Raw genomic sequence first — 17525 nt, forward strand, 5'->3', positions numbered from 1 at the left:
TACTGTCTTATATAAGTTTGTAAGATTCCAAGCAATGTATTCTATTTCTAAATATATTTCCTTTAACTCTGAGGAATGTTATCTGCCTTCAAATATTCTTCATTTTATGATTGCACATAATTCCATTATATCTCCTGGTAGTCCTCACTTTCCTAAACATGAGATTTCTAGTTATTGGTTTTCTAACATATGGTAGCACTGTAGGATGGCTTACTTTTTGCTTGCAGATAAATTTGAGGCACAATGTGGAAACTTACTGAAGCCTCAGATTAACTGTACAAAAGGGACATTTTTCAATTAACAACACTCTACAACAGCATGCATCTCTTGTTTTGTAGATTTTTTGAAAATAGAGAAAGGCTACTTTTCCTAACACAGTCTAGCATTTCTCTGGTGACAGTTTCACAGTATACAATGCAGCTTTCATTATCTAGAAGGAAAACATCTTTTCTGGTGGGATATTCAGTGAGCTCCATCTTCTAAGGCAGCCAAGGTAGAATTATTCCACTTCCTTCCATTTATAAATGAGAATACAGCCTTCATCGTAGATAAGCCTGAACAAGAATCACTCAGCACACTTTCCACAGTGAGGACCTCTTTCTTTCATCCTTTCATTCCTGTCTCTTCCAAATGAATAGAAGCACCAGCTTTACGCCACTGTACCAGGTTCCATAAAGATGGATATGTTTGTTCTTATGTATACGGACAATCCTTCTCACCCTTCTAATGATTTGAACAAGTACAGCTCTTTTTCTTATGATATGGTAAGTAGGATATGACATTTTTATCAACATTGGTCATGGTTAAATGGTCCTCCCAAGGTCTCAAGGCTAATAACTAAAGAACTCTGTTATATACACATACTAGAGAGTTACTAAAGTACTGAAGTTAGTGACAGACCTGTGAGAAGAAATGTTTTCATAAGTCACTGAGCAGATTTACATTACAGGAAACTCCAAAAAATCCTTTATGTGTGTATTGGTTTTGTTTAAGTGAGCATTATTTGAAATATACAGACTGTCAGCTAAGCTTGGGGAAATTTTTTAAATAAAAATTTGGTTTAGAATAAAGTTATACTGATATTTGTTCAAAAATGAGTATGTGAAAGATTCATCAAAGTTATGGGTCTTCTCTTCATTGTTATTCAAACTACATTTACCCAAATTAGAAAGCATTTAGCTTATAGCTACATGTAAATATATAAAAGCTGACTTTATTACAATAATTATAGCCTTACAATGACAAAATATTAAAATTCTCTAGCAAAGAGTCCCTTTCTGAAGGCAGCCATAGATATAACGGTTCCTCCTCACTCAAGTTTTGACTAGTGGCTCAGAAGACACAATGAAGAAATCTGATCAATACAAGTTTGAAGAACTGAAAAGCCTTTTCTTTCTTTGGCATATAAATTTGGTTTGATGTCCTCACCTTTTTACTCATTAAAAACTGTTTTTGAAGAATATTAAGAACGATCCCTTTGTATTATTATGACAGATGGATTTATTATCTCAGATTCTCTCCTCATCAAATGGCTGTAATTACAAACTTAAGTGCATTTTACTAAGAAGAAAATATATTTGAAGAGAATATAAAGTTATTAATTTTTATTTTATGAACGATGCCTTGAGTTACCCATTAAATGAGAGTTATCCTTGATATGGAAAATTAAAAGGATATACAGCATACTACTATTCCAATCATGTTTATATTTCATGAAATATTTTTTATATTTTCTTTAGAAATTATAAGTGCAGACAAATCTTACTTTATTGTGCTTTCCTTTATTTAAGTACCTCACAGATATTGCATTTTACTCAATCTGGCTTGTGGCAATCCTGTGTTGAACAAGTGTATTGATGCCATTTTTCCATCTGCTCACTTTTGCCTCTGTGTTACATTTTGGTAATTCTTACAATATTTTAAACTTTTGCATTGTTATATTTGTTGTGGTGATCTGTGATAAGTGAGCTTTGATATTACAATTGTAATTGTTTTGGAACTCCGTGAACTGCACCCATATAAAATGGCAAACTTAAATGACAAATGTGTGTATTCTGACTGCTTCACCCAATGACCATTCCCCTATCTCCCTCCCTCTCCTCAGGCCTTCTTATTTTCTGAGACACAATGATATTGAAGTTAAGCCAGTTAATAACAACACAATGACAGTGAAGTGTTCAAGTGAAAGAGAGTCACATATCTCTCTTTCTTTAAATCAAAAACTAGAAATGATTAAGCCTAATGAGGAAAGCATGTGGAAAGCCAAGACAGGCAGAAAGCTAGGCCTCTTGTGCCAAACAGTTAGCCAAGTTGTGAATGCAAAAAAAAAAAAATGTTCTGGTCTACGGCCATGCTACCCTGAACAAGCTGGATCCCATCTGATTTTGGAAGCTAAGCAGGGTCGGGTCTGGTTAGTACTTGGATAGGAGACCACCTAAGAAGACCAGGTGCTATAGGCATAAAAAAATAAAAATAGGTGAAAAATAAGGGATCGTAAGCTGACAAGGTCAACCAAGGGTTGCTTCACCTAAAAAAAAAAAAAAAAAAAAAAAAAAAAAAAAAAAAAAAAAAAGGAAAAAAGAAAAACTTCTGAAGGAAATTAAAAGTGCTACTCCAGTGAATGCACAAATGATAAGAAAGTTAAACAGTCTTATTGCTAATGTGGAGAAAGTTTTAGTGATTTGGACAGAGGATTAAACAGTCATAACATTCCCTAATCTAGAGCAAGGCCCTAACTCTCTTCAATTCTATGAAAGCTGACAGAAGTGAGGAAGCTGCAGAAGGATAGCAAAGGTTGGTTCATGAGATTTGAGGAAAGAAGCTGTCTCCATAACATAGAGTACAAAGTGAAGCAGCTCATGCTGATGTAAAAGCTGCAGAAAGTTATTCAGATCTAGCTAAGATCGGATATTCCATGTAGATGAAACAGCCTTATATTGGAAGAAGATACCATCTAGGACTTTCACAGCTGGAGAATAGAAGTCAATGCTTGGCCTCAAAGCTTCAAAGGATAGGCTGAATCTCTTGCTATGGGCTAATAGAGCTGGTGACTTTAAATTGAAGTCAATGCACATTTGCCATTCCCCAAACCCTAAAGCCCTTAAGAATTATGCTAATATACTCTGCCTATGCTCTATAAATGGAACAACAAAACTTGGATAATAGTACATCGGTTTACAACATGGTTTACTGATTTTTTAAAGCCAACTGTTGAAACCTACTGCTCAGAAGAAAAGAATTATTTAAAAATATTACTGCTCACCGAAAATACACCTGGTTACCCAAGAGCTCTGATGAATATATACAATGAGATTGATGTTGTTTCTATGCCTGCTAATACAGCAACCATTCTGAAGCCCATGGATCAAGTAATACTTTTTACTTTTAAGTCTTATAATTTAAGAAATACATTCATAAGGCTATAGCTGCCATATAGTGATTCCTTTGATGAATTTGTGAAAGAAAATTGAAAACTTTCTTGAAAGGATTCATTATTCTAGATGTCATTAAGAATGTTCATGAGAAAATTTCTGGTCAAGATCATGAACAAGATAAATGCTGTGCTCACTTCCTCCCATGACCATATCAAAATTATCAGTAAATTGTAGAATGACCACCACTGAGAATCACATGAAGATTAGTTGAACAGACTCCTATAACATCTTTTAAGGATATAAAGAAAAAGTCACTTCAAGAATGGTAGGAGAGGCAGAGACATAAAATAGGCTGAACTCACACTTATGCATGGTGGTTAAGAATCCAGAAAGATATCCTGATTGCTAGTGCCCAGCCATACACGACTCCCCAGCCCAGAGCACCAGCAAGGGTTCCATCCAGGTGAATTGGAAAGCTGCTGTAGACACAGGCATCCTCTAAAAGTGCCTGAGCACAGACTCACTTGATCATAAACACTTGCCCTAAACTCCAGTGAAAGAACAGTAGCTGAAAAAGTGACAGAGACATACAGGGAGGAATTGAACTGTCTGGTTTCAAGAAGAGGACTAGAGGGGCAGCTCTCTCCACAGCAAAAGTGCTGGTAGGTGCCATTGATTCTTTGTTCAGCCCTCCCCCAGTCAGCCTCTCCCCTAATGATTCCTTGACATGCTGCCCCACAGAAAGGTCCAGCCAAGCCACTACCAGTGGCTCTTCCACACAAATGGCCTGTCTTGGCTTCCACTGTGGACTTTTCTAAAATATCTCCAAGGATTAAAAATCCCCCAAAGCAATGTTCGGCTTTGGACACATGGCCTCGTTACTCTTGCCAAAAGGTCCCATGACTGACTCTAGTGGTAGTGGGTCTAGTTTCACAGCTTAGCCTCTCCCAGGATTCTTCATGTGCAGCACAGGCAGCAACCATCTGAAGATCACTTTGTAGCTCCTAACAAGTGGCTGTGGGTTATGCATGGGCAGTGGAAAAACTTGGCCTGCACTGGAGCCCCTCCCAAGATGCCCTAGAGCACTGGTGGCTAGATTCCGATCACATCAAAGCATTACCCAATTAGCTCCAGAAATGAAAAATCTAAAGGATGAACTCAGTAGGCACCAGAGCCCCACCAAAATAAATCCTACTCTGTGGGGTCAGCCCCTGCACAATGGCTTATCTGCCGCAGTCAGAACCATTCCTAACAACCAGAAAGCCTGAGAGTCAATCCTTCCCACTGACATGTCAACAGCATTCAAGCTTCATCTAAAACAGAAGAACACATCCAACCCGCCCGAGGGACATGCTTCGAGCACATGGCTCAGGTGACAGAGGAGACTGTGACACAGGGTCTCACAAGACACCTACCACATAAGGCCACTCTGACAAGACAAGGAGATGTGACAGATCTACCTAATACATAAAAACAAACACAGAGGGTTAGATAAAATGAGGAGACAAAGAAACATGTCCGAAATGAAAGAAGAGGACAAAACTACAGGAAAAAAAAAAACCCAAATAAAATAGAGTCAAGCAATCAACCAGATATATAGTTCAAAACACTTGTTGTAAGGGTGCTCAATAAACTTAAGGGAAGGTAAATGAACTCAGTGAGAACTTGCACAAAGATTTAGAAACCATATAAAAGAAAGTCAGAAATAAAGAATGTAATAACTGATGTGAAAAATATATTAGATGAAAACAACAGCAGATTAGATGAAGCAGAGGACTGAATCAGTGATTTTGAAGACAAGGTAGTGGAAAACATCCAATTAGAACAGAAAAAAAAAAATAATAACAACAAGAGCACAGTTTAAGGGACCTCTAGGACAACATCAAAGTTACCAAAATTCAAATTATAGAGTCACCAGAAAAAGAAGAGAGAGAGCAAGGAATTAAAAACATAGTTAAAAAATAATAATAAAATACTTGCCTAACCTGGCAAAGGAAATAGACATACAAGTCCAGGAAGTGCAGAGAGCCCCGGACAAGATGAACCCAAAGAGACTCACACCAAGACACATCATAATTACAATGTGAAAGGTTTAAGACAAACAAGAGACTCTTAAAAGCAGAAAGAGAAACCAGTTAGTTACGAGGAAGCTCCCATAAGACTGTCAACAGATTTCTCAAAAGAAACTTTCCAGGCCAGAAGGGATTAGCACAAAACATTCAAAATGGTGAAAAGCAAGAAAGTACATCCATGATTTCTCTACTCAGCAATAATATAATTTAGAATTGATAGAGAATTAGAGTTTCCCAGGAAAAAAATCTAAAGGAGCTCATCCAAACCAAACCAGTATTACAAAAAAAAAAAAAAAAAAGTTAAAACAACTTATTAAAGAAAAAAATATCAAAAATATGAATAATACAATGGCAATAACAAAAAGGCCCCCAAGATCATTTTATGAGGTCAGCATTACACTGATACCAAAGTAGACATAGGGATTACAAAAAAGAATGAAAGAGGAAGTGATGAAAGAAACATGGTAGAGTGGAAAGACATCCCCAGTTCTCTCCTCTTGAAAGAACAATAAGCTGAACATCTAAAACTCAACAACAACGAAAAAACACCCAAACTACACACCAGAGAAGCGGGAAAGTCCAAGAAATAGCAGATGATTATTACCAGCTGCAGTTGCAAAACGCTAGGCTGAATAGCAGCCCCTATCCTCCAACCCAGAGGGCCCCTCCCGCTATGTCCTCTGAGACTGAATACTGCAGAGCCCCAGATGAATCTGAGCAAACACTACTGAAACTGCTGCTAACACTGACAGAGACTGAGACTGAGGGTAGTGAGCGTTATTAAATATCTATAAGGAAAAAAAAGGCATTATTAAGGCTTTACATAAAGCAGAGATCCAAGAGGATCAGATGCCACCTACTGGAAACCAAAAGAAAGACACCTTCATAGCAACAGGCTAAAGAGACCATTATATAATAAATCTTTTTTTCTGAAAAAAAGCAGAATACATTTCCATTAATGCCCAATACACATTGTGTTAAAATTATCAAAAATCAATGACAAATAAAGAATTCTCAGGGCAGCCAAGGAAAAGAAGATGATAACCTATTAGATGGACTTCTCAGCACAAACCTTATGAGCCAGAAAAGAGTGGAATCAAATATTCAAACTAGTAAATGAAAGGAACTACCAACCAAGAATCATGTATCCAGCAAAGCTCTCCTTTAGATATGAAGGAGAAATAAAGACCTTTCTAGACATAAAAAAATTGAAAGAGTTCTCCACTACGAGGCCTGGAGTACAGGAAATACTGAATGTTGTCAGCAAAATGACAAAAAAAAAATACATAATTGGGAATAAAGAGACAAGCAGAGAGACAGAAGCAGAGGAACTCTTACTAAGAACAAGGCATTATAAGCTTAAACAATAAGAAGAGATTTGTTATAGTAAGATAGTAATGATTGTTCAGTATACATAGGGACAAACTGAGACAACAATGAGAGAAAAGTGGGGGATTTAAAGACCCAAATTTACAAAAGGGAATGGAGGTAAGGCACACAAAAAGAAAATGGAATATATATAACTATCCTTTACAATTTCATAATGGTAATCATACGCCAAAGATTCAGAAATGAAATATATAACATAAAACAAGAAGGACCAGAGGGAAAATCCTAAAAATGCAAACAAATAAAAAAATGAAAATAAAAAAAATTTAAAAAAAAGAGACACACAAGGACAAGTGGGGAAAGGAAAAAACGAGCTACCAGAAAGCAAAAGATGAAATGGCTATAGGAAAACCTCCTATTTCAATAATTGCTCTAAATGTAAATAAACTGAACTCACCAATAAAAAGGCATAGAGCTGCAGAATGGATCAAAAAACAAGACCCAACCATATACTGCCTCCAGAAGATACACCTCAGACAAATATAGACTCAAAGTGAAAGAGTGGAAAATGATAGTTCAAGTAAATTGCATTCAGAGAAAAGCAGGAGTAGCGGAACTAATATAAGATGAAATAGACATCAAAATAAAAAAAAGTAAAGAAAGATACTGAGGGACACTTTATAATGATAAAGGGAATCATCCACCAAGAAGACATAACACTTATTAATATCTATGCTCCCAATCAGGGAGCCCTGAAATATGTAAAGTAATTACTAACAGAACTAAAGGGCGAAACAGATAAAAAATACTATCGTAGTAAGGGACTTAAATACCCTACTGTCGGATATAGACAGATCATCCAAACAGAATATCAATAAGGAAATAACATCCTTAAATGACACATTAGACCAATGGGACATAATTGAAATTTACAGAGCCTTCCATCCCAAAACAGCTGCTTATACATTCTCTAGTGTACAGGGAACATTCTCAAGAATCGACCAAGTACTGGGACATGGTGATAGCCTCAACAAATATAAGAGGGTTGGAATCATACCAACCATATTCTCTGATTATAATGCTTTGAAACTAGAGGTCAACTGCAAAAAGAAAGCAAGAAGTAGCACAAGTACATGGAGACTAAACAACATGCTACTGAAGAATAAATGAGTCAGAGAAGAAATAACAAGAGAGATCAAGAGATACATAGAAATGAATGATAATGACAGTATAACGTATCAAAACTTTTGGGGCATGGCAAAAACGGTCATAAGAGGAAAGTTCATATCATTACAAGTCTACTTCCAAAAACAAGAACGAGGCCAAATAAACAACCTAACGCTTCATCATAAAAAACTGGAAAAAGAAGAACAAATGAAGGCTAAAGACAACAGACAGAAAGAAATAATTACAATCAGAGCAGAAATAAATGATAGTGAAGACAAAAAAAACAATAGAAAAAATAAATAGAACAAAAAGCTGGTTCTTTGAGAAGGTTAATAAAATCGACAACCTCCTGGCTAGACTCACTAAAGAAAATAGAGAAAGGACAAAAATAAACAAAATCAAGGATGAAAGGGGAAATTATGACAGAATCCACAGAAATACAAAGGATCATACAAGAATACTATGAAAAAGTATATAACACAAAATTTAATCACCTAGAAGAAATGGACCAATACTTAGAAAAACACAACCTTCCTAGGCTGAATCAAGAAGAACTGGAAAATCTAAATAGCCTGTTCAGCAGTATAGAAACTGTAACAATCATCCAAAACTTGCCAAAAAGTAAAAGTCCATGACCAGATGGTTTCACCAGTGAATTCTACCAAACATTCGAAGATTTAATATCTATTCTCTTCAAACTCTTCCAGAAAATCAAAGATGAGGCTATATTTCCTAACTCTTTTTGTGAGGCCAATATTACCCCGATACCAAAAGCTGGTAAAAATAACACACACACGTGCACATCTTGTATGTATGTACAGCCACACCTACACACACACACACACACAGATGCAAAAATCCAAAATAAGATACTACCAAACAGAATACAGCAATATATTAAAAAGATTATACACCATGATCAAGTGGGCTTCATCCCAGGGGCAGAGGGATGGTTCAACATATGCAAATCGATTCATGTGATACAGCACGTAAACAAATTAAAAAATAAGAATCATATGATCATGTCAATAGATGCAGTAAAAGCCTTAGACAAGACACAGCATCCATTTATGGTGAAAGCACTTAACAAAATTGGTATAGAAAAAAAGTACCTTAGTATAATGAAGGCCACATATGACGAACCCTCAGCCAACATTATACTTAATGGTAAAAAACTAAAAACCTTCCCTCTAAGATCAGGAACAAGGCAAGGCTGTCCACTATCATCACTGTTATTCAATATAACATTGGAGGTCCTGGTGAGTGCAAATAGACAAGAGAAAGATATAAAAGACATCCAAATAGAAAACAAAGAAGTGAAATTGTTGCTATTTGTGGATGACATGATTCTCTATATAGAAAACCCTAAAGATTTCACAAGAACAATACTAGAAACAATAAGCAAATACAGCACAGTTTCTGGATACAAAATAATTGTTAAAAAATTCATAGTGTTTCTATACTCTAATAATGAAGTGTCAGAAAAAGAAGTGGAAAAAATAAATTTTTTTGCAATTGCAAGAAAAAGAATAAAATACCTAGTAATAAATCTAATGAAACATGTGAAGGATCTATATAATGAAACCTATAAGACCCTATTAAAAGAAATCGAGAAGATACTAAGAAATGTAAAGATACTCTGTGTTCTTGGATTGGAAGAATCAACGTAGTTAAAATGACAATATTACTTAAAGCATTATACAGATTTAATGCCATTCTCATCAAAATCCTATTGGCATTTTTTAAAGAAATAATACAAAAAATCATCAGATTTGTATAGAAGCACAAAGGACCCCAAATTGCCAAAGACATCTGAGAACAAAGAACAAGGCTGGAGGCCTCACTTTGCCCAGCTTCAAATTATACTACAAAGTGATAGTAATCAAAACGGCATGGTATTGGTAGAAAAACAAACACACAGACCAGTGGCACAGAATTGAGAGTCCAGAAGTAAATCCATGTTTATATGGGCAAAATATTTTCAACAAAAATAGCTGAAAACATACTGTGGAGAGAGAAAAGCCTTTTCAATAAATGGTGCTGGGAAAACTGTAAAGTCATATGCAAAAGAATGAAATTAGACTGTTTTCTCTCACTACTCATCCAAATTAACTCAAAATGGATTAAGGATCTGAAAATAAGACCTGAAACAATAAAATGCATAGAACAATACATAGGAACTAAACTCAAAGAGGATTTTATGAATTTGACCTCAAAGGCAAGGTGAGTAAAAGCAAAAATAAATGAATAGAACCATATCAAATTAAAACGCTTCTGCTCAGCAAAAGAAACCATCAACAAGGTAAAGAGACAACCATTCAAATGGGAAAATATATTTGCTAGCAACACAAGAAAAGAACAAGTAATCCAATCAGAAAATGGGCAGAGGACCTGAACAGACACTTCTCTCTAGAGGACATACAAATGGCCAATAAATATATGAAAAGATGCTCAACATCGCTAGCTATTAGGGAATTGCAAACCAAAACCACAATGAGATATCATCTCACATCTGTTAGAATAGCTGTAATCAATAGGACAAGTAATAACAAATGTTGGAGAGGACGCGGAGAAAAAGGAATCCTCATATACTGCTGGTGGGACTGCAAATTGGTACAGTCACTATGGAAAACAGTATGGAGGTTCCTCAAAAAACTAAGAATTGATCTACCATATAATCCAGCAATCCCTCTGCTAGATATTTACCCCAAAGACTTGAAAACCTATATCAGAAAAGATATTTGCATACCAATGTTCATAGCAGCACAGTGGCCAGGATATAGAAGCTACCGAAGTATCCTATGATACATGATTTGATAAAGCAGCTGTGGTACATATATACAATAGAATATTATTTAGCGTAAGAAGAGATGAAATGCTGCCATTTGTGACAACATGGATAGAACTTGAGATAATCATGCTTAGTGAAGTAAGCTGGACAGAAAAAGTTGAAAATCCCATGATATCACTTATATGTGGACTATAAACCTAAAAGCAACAAACGAACAGGACAAACAAACAGAGACTCATGGACATGAACAGTAGACTAGTGGTTGCCTTAGGGAAGGAGAGAGGGAGGATGAAAGAGGTAGAGATGTTAAAGGAGGTCAAATATGTGGTGACAGAAAGATTTCTAACTATTAGAGGTGAACACACAGTGTAAATATATATTCCTTACTGTAAAAATGTACAGCTGAAACTTACTTGATTTTGTTAACCAATGTCATCATAAAAAATAAATTAATTAATTAAAATAGGAAAAATATTAAAAAAATAAAAACAAAAATAAAAAAAGAATCACTTAAAATTAAAGAATGAAAGAAAGAAAGTGAGAAAGAAAATTATAGGATAATATCTTTAATGAGCATAGATGCAAAAATCTTCAATAAAATATTCCTAAAATATATACAGCAATAAATTACAAAAGAAATGCCAGGGAAAAAAATGGTGTTGATGATAGAGGCTTTTTCATCCTCTTCTGACCAAATCAAGGTTGTGACAGAAACATGGAGCAAACAGAATGCAGAGTCGCTTGGGATTTAGGTGAACAGAAGCCTTACAACTAGGGAGAGATATAAGAAATCATCCTGTAATGGTGGGAGGTAGGAGGGGGCGAAGACGTGAGTCTGCTGGGTCCCAAGGTGCTGAGTGGCACAAAAGCTATGGGAGCGGCAGCTGGCAGCTGCAGATGCTTGTTAAAAAAGCGTGTTAGCAGATCTTTTGCAGTGATGAACTTGCTCACTCTGAGCACCAGCACCCAGTCAGCTGCTTGAAGGGAACCAGGGACTTACAGGGGAACAGTGGATTGTCAGAGAGAGGGCTAGAGGCAAGGCTTTCTCCCAAGCAGAAGAGTTGGTGGTATTCATTTTTTCTCTGTTGAGCCCTGCCCCCTCCAGTTGTGTGGACTCAGTGCTGCCATAGTTGAGACTTCATCAAACTGGATAACAGAGGTCACTCTGCCCAAGAGATTTCCTGAAACTTTGCACAAGCCACATCCAGTAGTTTCCTCTGGGAGTCTGGTGCTCCTTGCTGAGCCAACTCTAAGACTCACACAGGTGGCAGTTGGCCTTGGTTTCTGGCATGGCCTCTTGAGGCACTATTAGTTGTGGATTGCTTGCTGGATCTTAACAGGTGGTCATGGAGGGACACAGGCTGGGGCTAAACTTGATCTGCAGCTCAGTCTCTCTGAAGACTGTGTCACTGGACACCTACTACACAAAGCCACGCTAATATAACACTGGGAGATGTGGGAACTTTGCTTGGTACATAGAAACAGACACAGAAAGGCAGCCAAAATGGGAGGATGAAGAAGCAGAAACCACATGAGTGAACAGAACAGAGATCCAGGAATAATGGAATCAAGCAATCTAACAAATGCAGCGTTCAAAACGCTGGTTATAAATATGCTCAAAGAAAATAGAGGAAGTGTAGAGGAATTCAGTAAGAACTTTACCAAAGAGATAAGAAAAACATAAAAATGGAAATGGAAATTATAAAAGGGAACCAGTCAGAAATGAAGAACACATTATCTGAGGTGAAGAGTATATTAGAGGGAATCAACAGCGTGGATAAAGAAGAGGATCGAACTACCGATACAGAGGATGGGAAAGCCAAGGACACCCAATCAGATAGGCAAGAAAAAAGAAGCCAAGACTATAATAATCATTTAAGAAGCCAATGGGACACAATTAAAAGTAAAAATGTTCATGTCATAGAGTTTCCTGGTGAACAAGAAGTTGAAGAGCTAGTTGAAGAAATAGTGATGGAAAACTTCCATCATCTGGTGAAGGAAATAGACATACAATCCAAGAAAGCTCAGAGAGTCCCAGGAAAGAGGAACCCAAAGAGGCCCACACCAAGACACATCATAATTAAAATGCCAAAGTTAAGTACAAAGAGAGAATCCTAAAAACAGCAAGGGAAACGTAGTTAGTTACCTAAAAGGAGGACCCATAAGATTGGCAGCTGATTTCTCAAAATTAACTATGCAGTATAGAGCGCTTGACACAAAATATTCAATGTGATGAAAACCTAGAACTACAACCAAGAATACTTTATCCAGCAAAGCTATCATTTAGAGTTGAAGGACAGATAAAGATCTTCCAGACAAAAATAAACTAAAGGAATTCACCAACATCAAGCCGATATTATAGGAAATACTAGAGGGATTTCTTTAAATAGGAATAAAGAATGGCAATGACTACATTCCTATCAATAAGTACCTCAAATAGAAAAGAATTAAGTGTTCAACCAAAAGATAGTGTGGCTGAATGGATGAGAAAACCAGACCCCTACGTATGCTACCTACAAGAGACTAACTTCAGACTAAAAGACACACACAGATTAAAAGTGATGTAAAAAGATATTGCCTTGATGGACCTAGAGGATATTCAGCTGAATGAAAAAAGTCAGATAGAGAAAGACAGATATCGCATGATTTCATGTACATGTGGAATCTAAAAAACAAAATAAACAATAACAACAAAAATGAAATAAACTCATAGATACAGAGAATATTTTGAAGGTTATTATATGGGAAGGGGTTGGGGGAATGACGAAAAAGGGCGAAGGGATTAAGAAGTACAAGTGGATAGTTACATAATTAGACATGAAGTTATAAATTGTAACTTAAGGAAAATAGTTAATAATGTTGTAATAAATATGGAAATAGGAAAAGATTTACTAGATTTAATGGGTGATTACTTTGTGAGTTATATAGCTCTTTGATCTCTATGCCGTACAACTGATACTAATATATTATTCTATGCCAATTATAATTGAAAAATTTCATTGATTTGTACAATCTAAATATGAACAACTAATTGTCTATTCTATTTCAATAAATCTTGGAAAAAATAAATTACAAAAGTTCATATGCTATGGTCAATTGGTATTTATTCCTGGGATATTCAAAGTTGGTTCAATATTCTCAAATCAATTAACGTGATGTACCACATAAACAAAATAAAGAATAAAAATCATAAATTTGCATCAATAGATGCATAAAAGCATTGACAAAATGCAAAATCCATTTATAATTTCTTAGCAAAGTGGGACTAGAGGGAACATACCTCAACATAATAAAGGCTATATTTGATAAAACCACAGCTAGCATCATACTCAATGGTGAAAAGCTAAAAGCATTTTTCTTAAGATTAAGAAGAGCACAAGCATATCCATTTTCACCTGTTCAATTCAACATAGTTTCAAAAAACCTAGCCACAGCAATCAGACAAGAAAAAGAAATAAAAGGCATCCAAATTAGATAGCAAAAAGTAAACCTCTCTTTACTTGCAGAAGACATGATACTATATAGAGAGAGACTGAAAGATTTCATTAAAAAACTATTAGAACTGTTCAATGAAGTTAGTAAACTAGTAGAATACAAAATTAATAGTTAAAAGTTGGTTTCATTTTTAGACATCAAAAATGAACTATCAGAAAGAGAAATTAGGAAAACAGTCTCATTTACAATTGCATCAAAAAATACGTACGAATAAATGTAACCAAGGAGGTAAAAATCTGTACTCAGAAAATTATAAGACTTTGAATAAAAAAATTGAAGAAGATACAAATAAATAAAAGCATATACTGTGCTTCTGGATAGGAAGAATTGTCATTAAAATGTCCATGATACCCAAAGTAATCTACAGATTCAATGCAATCTCTATCGAAATTCCAATGGCATTTTTCACAGAACTAGAATGAATAATTCTAAAGTTTATATGAAATTAAAAATGACCTTTAATAACTAAAGCAATATGAGAAAGAATGACAAAATTGGAGGTTCACACTACCTGGTAGCAAACTATATGACAAGGCTACAGTAATCAAAACAGCATGGTACTGGCAAAAACAAACAAACAAACAAACAAACAAAAACAACAACAACAACAAAAATACAGAGATCAATGGAACAGAAATATATCTACACCAATATGGTCATTTAATCTATGACAAAGGAGGCAAGAATATACAATGAATTAAAGACATTTTCTTCAATAAAATTGTGAGGTTATATGCAAAAAAAAAAAAAAAAAAAAAAAAGAAGCTAGACTACTTTCTTACACAGTATACAAAGAAAAATTCAGAATTAGATTAAAGACTTAAATGTAAAAATCGAAGCCATAAAACTCTTTGAAGAAAACACAAGCAGTAAACACTGACATTCTTTTAGTAATATATTTTTTGGTATGTTTTCTTAGGCAAGGAGACATGTCCCTTTGGCAAGGGAAATGAAAGAAAAATTAAACTAACAGGAGTGATGTCAGAAGCGTGGTAACCTGAGAGGTTGCTTTGAACATGTTGAACAGCTAAAATTCAACAAAGAATTCCCTGCTGAACACACAAGCACTTCTGAAAGATCTGAGCATCGAAATACCTGAAGGTCAGCAAACCAGGGTGAACGTGAGAGGAGGGAAAGGAGAAAAGTGGAGAAGGGCGCTGCAGATGCAGCCCAAAGCTCACTGAGGATTGCAGGAGAGCAGAGGAACCTGGCTACAAGTGCAGTCTCTGTAGTCCAGCACATTCCTGCCTGAATGATAAGCACATATCAAGGCTGAACCCAGTGATCTATCAGAGCAGAGATCGAATACAGAAGTGTGACAGCTGTGTTCTAGCAGCCATCATTGTCAGGCAGAAAACAAAGCCATGGAGCCTGGTTGCCTACCTCCACCCTCCCAGAGCTTGCCTTCTCATACCCTCTGAGAACTAGCAGTGAGCCCTAGACAAAATGGTAGCAGTGAGTGTTGGATTACAAAACAGAACATCTATAGCCCTGATAACTGCAGAGACAGCTCCCGAGCAGCACATGCACACTGTGCCTAATCCTAATGACAGGGGTGGAGATACAGAGATGAGGCAGCCAAGGTCTGGCAGTCACCATTATTGGGAGTAGAACAAAGTCACAAACACACCAGTGGCCTCTTCCAGCCAACCCCACCCCCACCCATTGAGGCTGATCTCACTGGGGGCACCTGGGACATCTCAGGCAGCATAACTCTGTATCTGGCTGCTGAGGCAGCATTGGAAATTCATGGTTTCACCCACTATATTCTCCCATGGTGGTGGTGTCCTGAGACTGAGGTCACCTGGTCACAGAAGAGACACCCATCTCTCCAAGGAATACAAGGCATTTTGTACCACCTAGCAGAAATCCAAGATGCTGGAGCACTGCAAGGGAAAATAAAACACTTGCACTTCAGCATCATCTACTGGAAAACAAAAGAAAAACCTCTGTTTATCGACCCGCTAAAGAGGTAACACTCTTAATTTTTTTAAAAAAATAGTTTATTCCCATAAATGCCTAGGCAGAAAAATAATCCATTAAATACCATTAACAAGGTAACAAGGCAGCTCAGAAAGAAAATAAAAAATCTCCAGAAAATAAACTTAAAAACATGAAAGTGTGTGTTTTAAATGATAGAGAATCCAGATTGCAGTTTTGAAAAAACTCAATGATATGCAAGAAAACTCAGTTTAATAAACTCAGAAATAAAATCAACAAAAGGCATGCTTTAGCAAAGAAATTGAAACTAAAAAAGAAACAAATATAAATTTTTGGAGCTGAAGAACTCAATGAAGGAGATGAAGAATGAAATAGTGAGCCTAAGAAATAGAGCTGACCAGATGGAGGAAAGAATTAGTGATATTGAAGATAGAAATCTGAAAATGATGCAGATGAAAAAAGAGAGAGACTTGAGAGTAGAGAAAAAATGAAAGAACTCTATAAAAACTATATGACTCCATCAAAGGAGTAATGTAAGAACATAAGAAGGAGAAGAGAGAGAGGAGGGAACAGAGAGCCTATTCAAACAAATAGTCAATGAGAACTTCCCAAACTGATGGAAAGAACTGGATTTCTGCATCTAAGAAGCAAATAGAATATCTAATTATTTCAATCCAAAAAAGCCTTCTCCAAGGCACATTATATCTAAAACTATCAAAAATTAATGATAAAGAACTCTCAAGGCAGCTAAGGAAAAGAAGATGATAACCTATAAAGGAAGTTCCATTAGACTATCATAGGATATTTCAACAGAAACTCTATAAGCTGGGAGGGAGTAGAGTCAAATATTCAAACTATTGAGAGAGAAAAATTACCAGCCATAATTAATATATCTAGCAAAGTTGTTCTTTAGATATGAAGGAGAAATAAAGACCTTTCCAGACATACAGAAGTTGAAGAAATTTCCTGTGCATTACAGGAAATACTAAAGGGGGTTTTTCTATCTGAAACAAAAATGAAAAAGGATATAAAACTACGAGTAACATGATTAACAGACAACAAAGCAGGAAATTGCTTTGCAGGAAATTACAACCCTTATTCAGAATAAGGTACTATACACTTAAATATAACATAAGTGTTGAAGGAGATAAAACATTAAAAAAAGAGAGAAGACTATGGTCAGAAATGAACTCACAGAATAAATAGGAATAATTTGTGACAACAAAACATAAAAGGGAGGTAAAGTTCTGAATTTGCAAAAGGGAATGGAGATAAGATGCATGCTGAAGAAAAAAGACTACTTTATACATAAGAATTCTTTTATATAAACTTAATAGTAACCACACACACAAATGT

The 17525-nt window shown here is 35.9% G+C and overlaps 1 protein-coding gene and 1 pseudogene across 2 annotated transcripts in view; one reads left to right on the forward strand and one right to left on the reverse strand.

Annotated features, from left to right (window-relative positions):
* Positions 1-17525, reverse strand: part of SYNDIG1 (synapse differentiation inducing 1) — a 254701-nt gene that overhangs the window by 126664 nt on the left and 110512 nt on the right. The window lies entirely within an intron of this gene.
* LOC120604072 (uncharacterized) lies at positions 2341-2459 on the forward strand (annotated as a pseudogene).

This window comes from Pteropus medius, unplaced genomic scaffold (assembly GCF_902729225.1).
Source record: "Pteropus medius unplaced genomic scaffold, Ma_sr-lr_union100, whole genome shotgun sequence".
NCBI lineage: Eukaryota > Metazoa > Chordata > Mammalia > Chiroptera > Pteropodidae > Pteropus > Pteropus medius.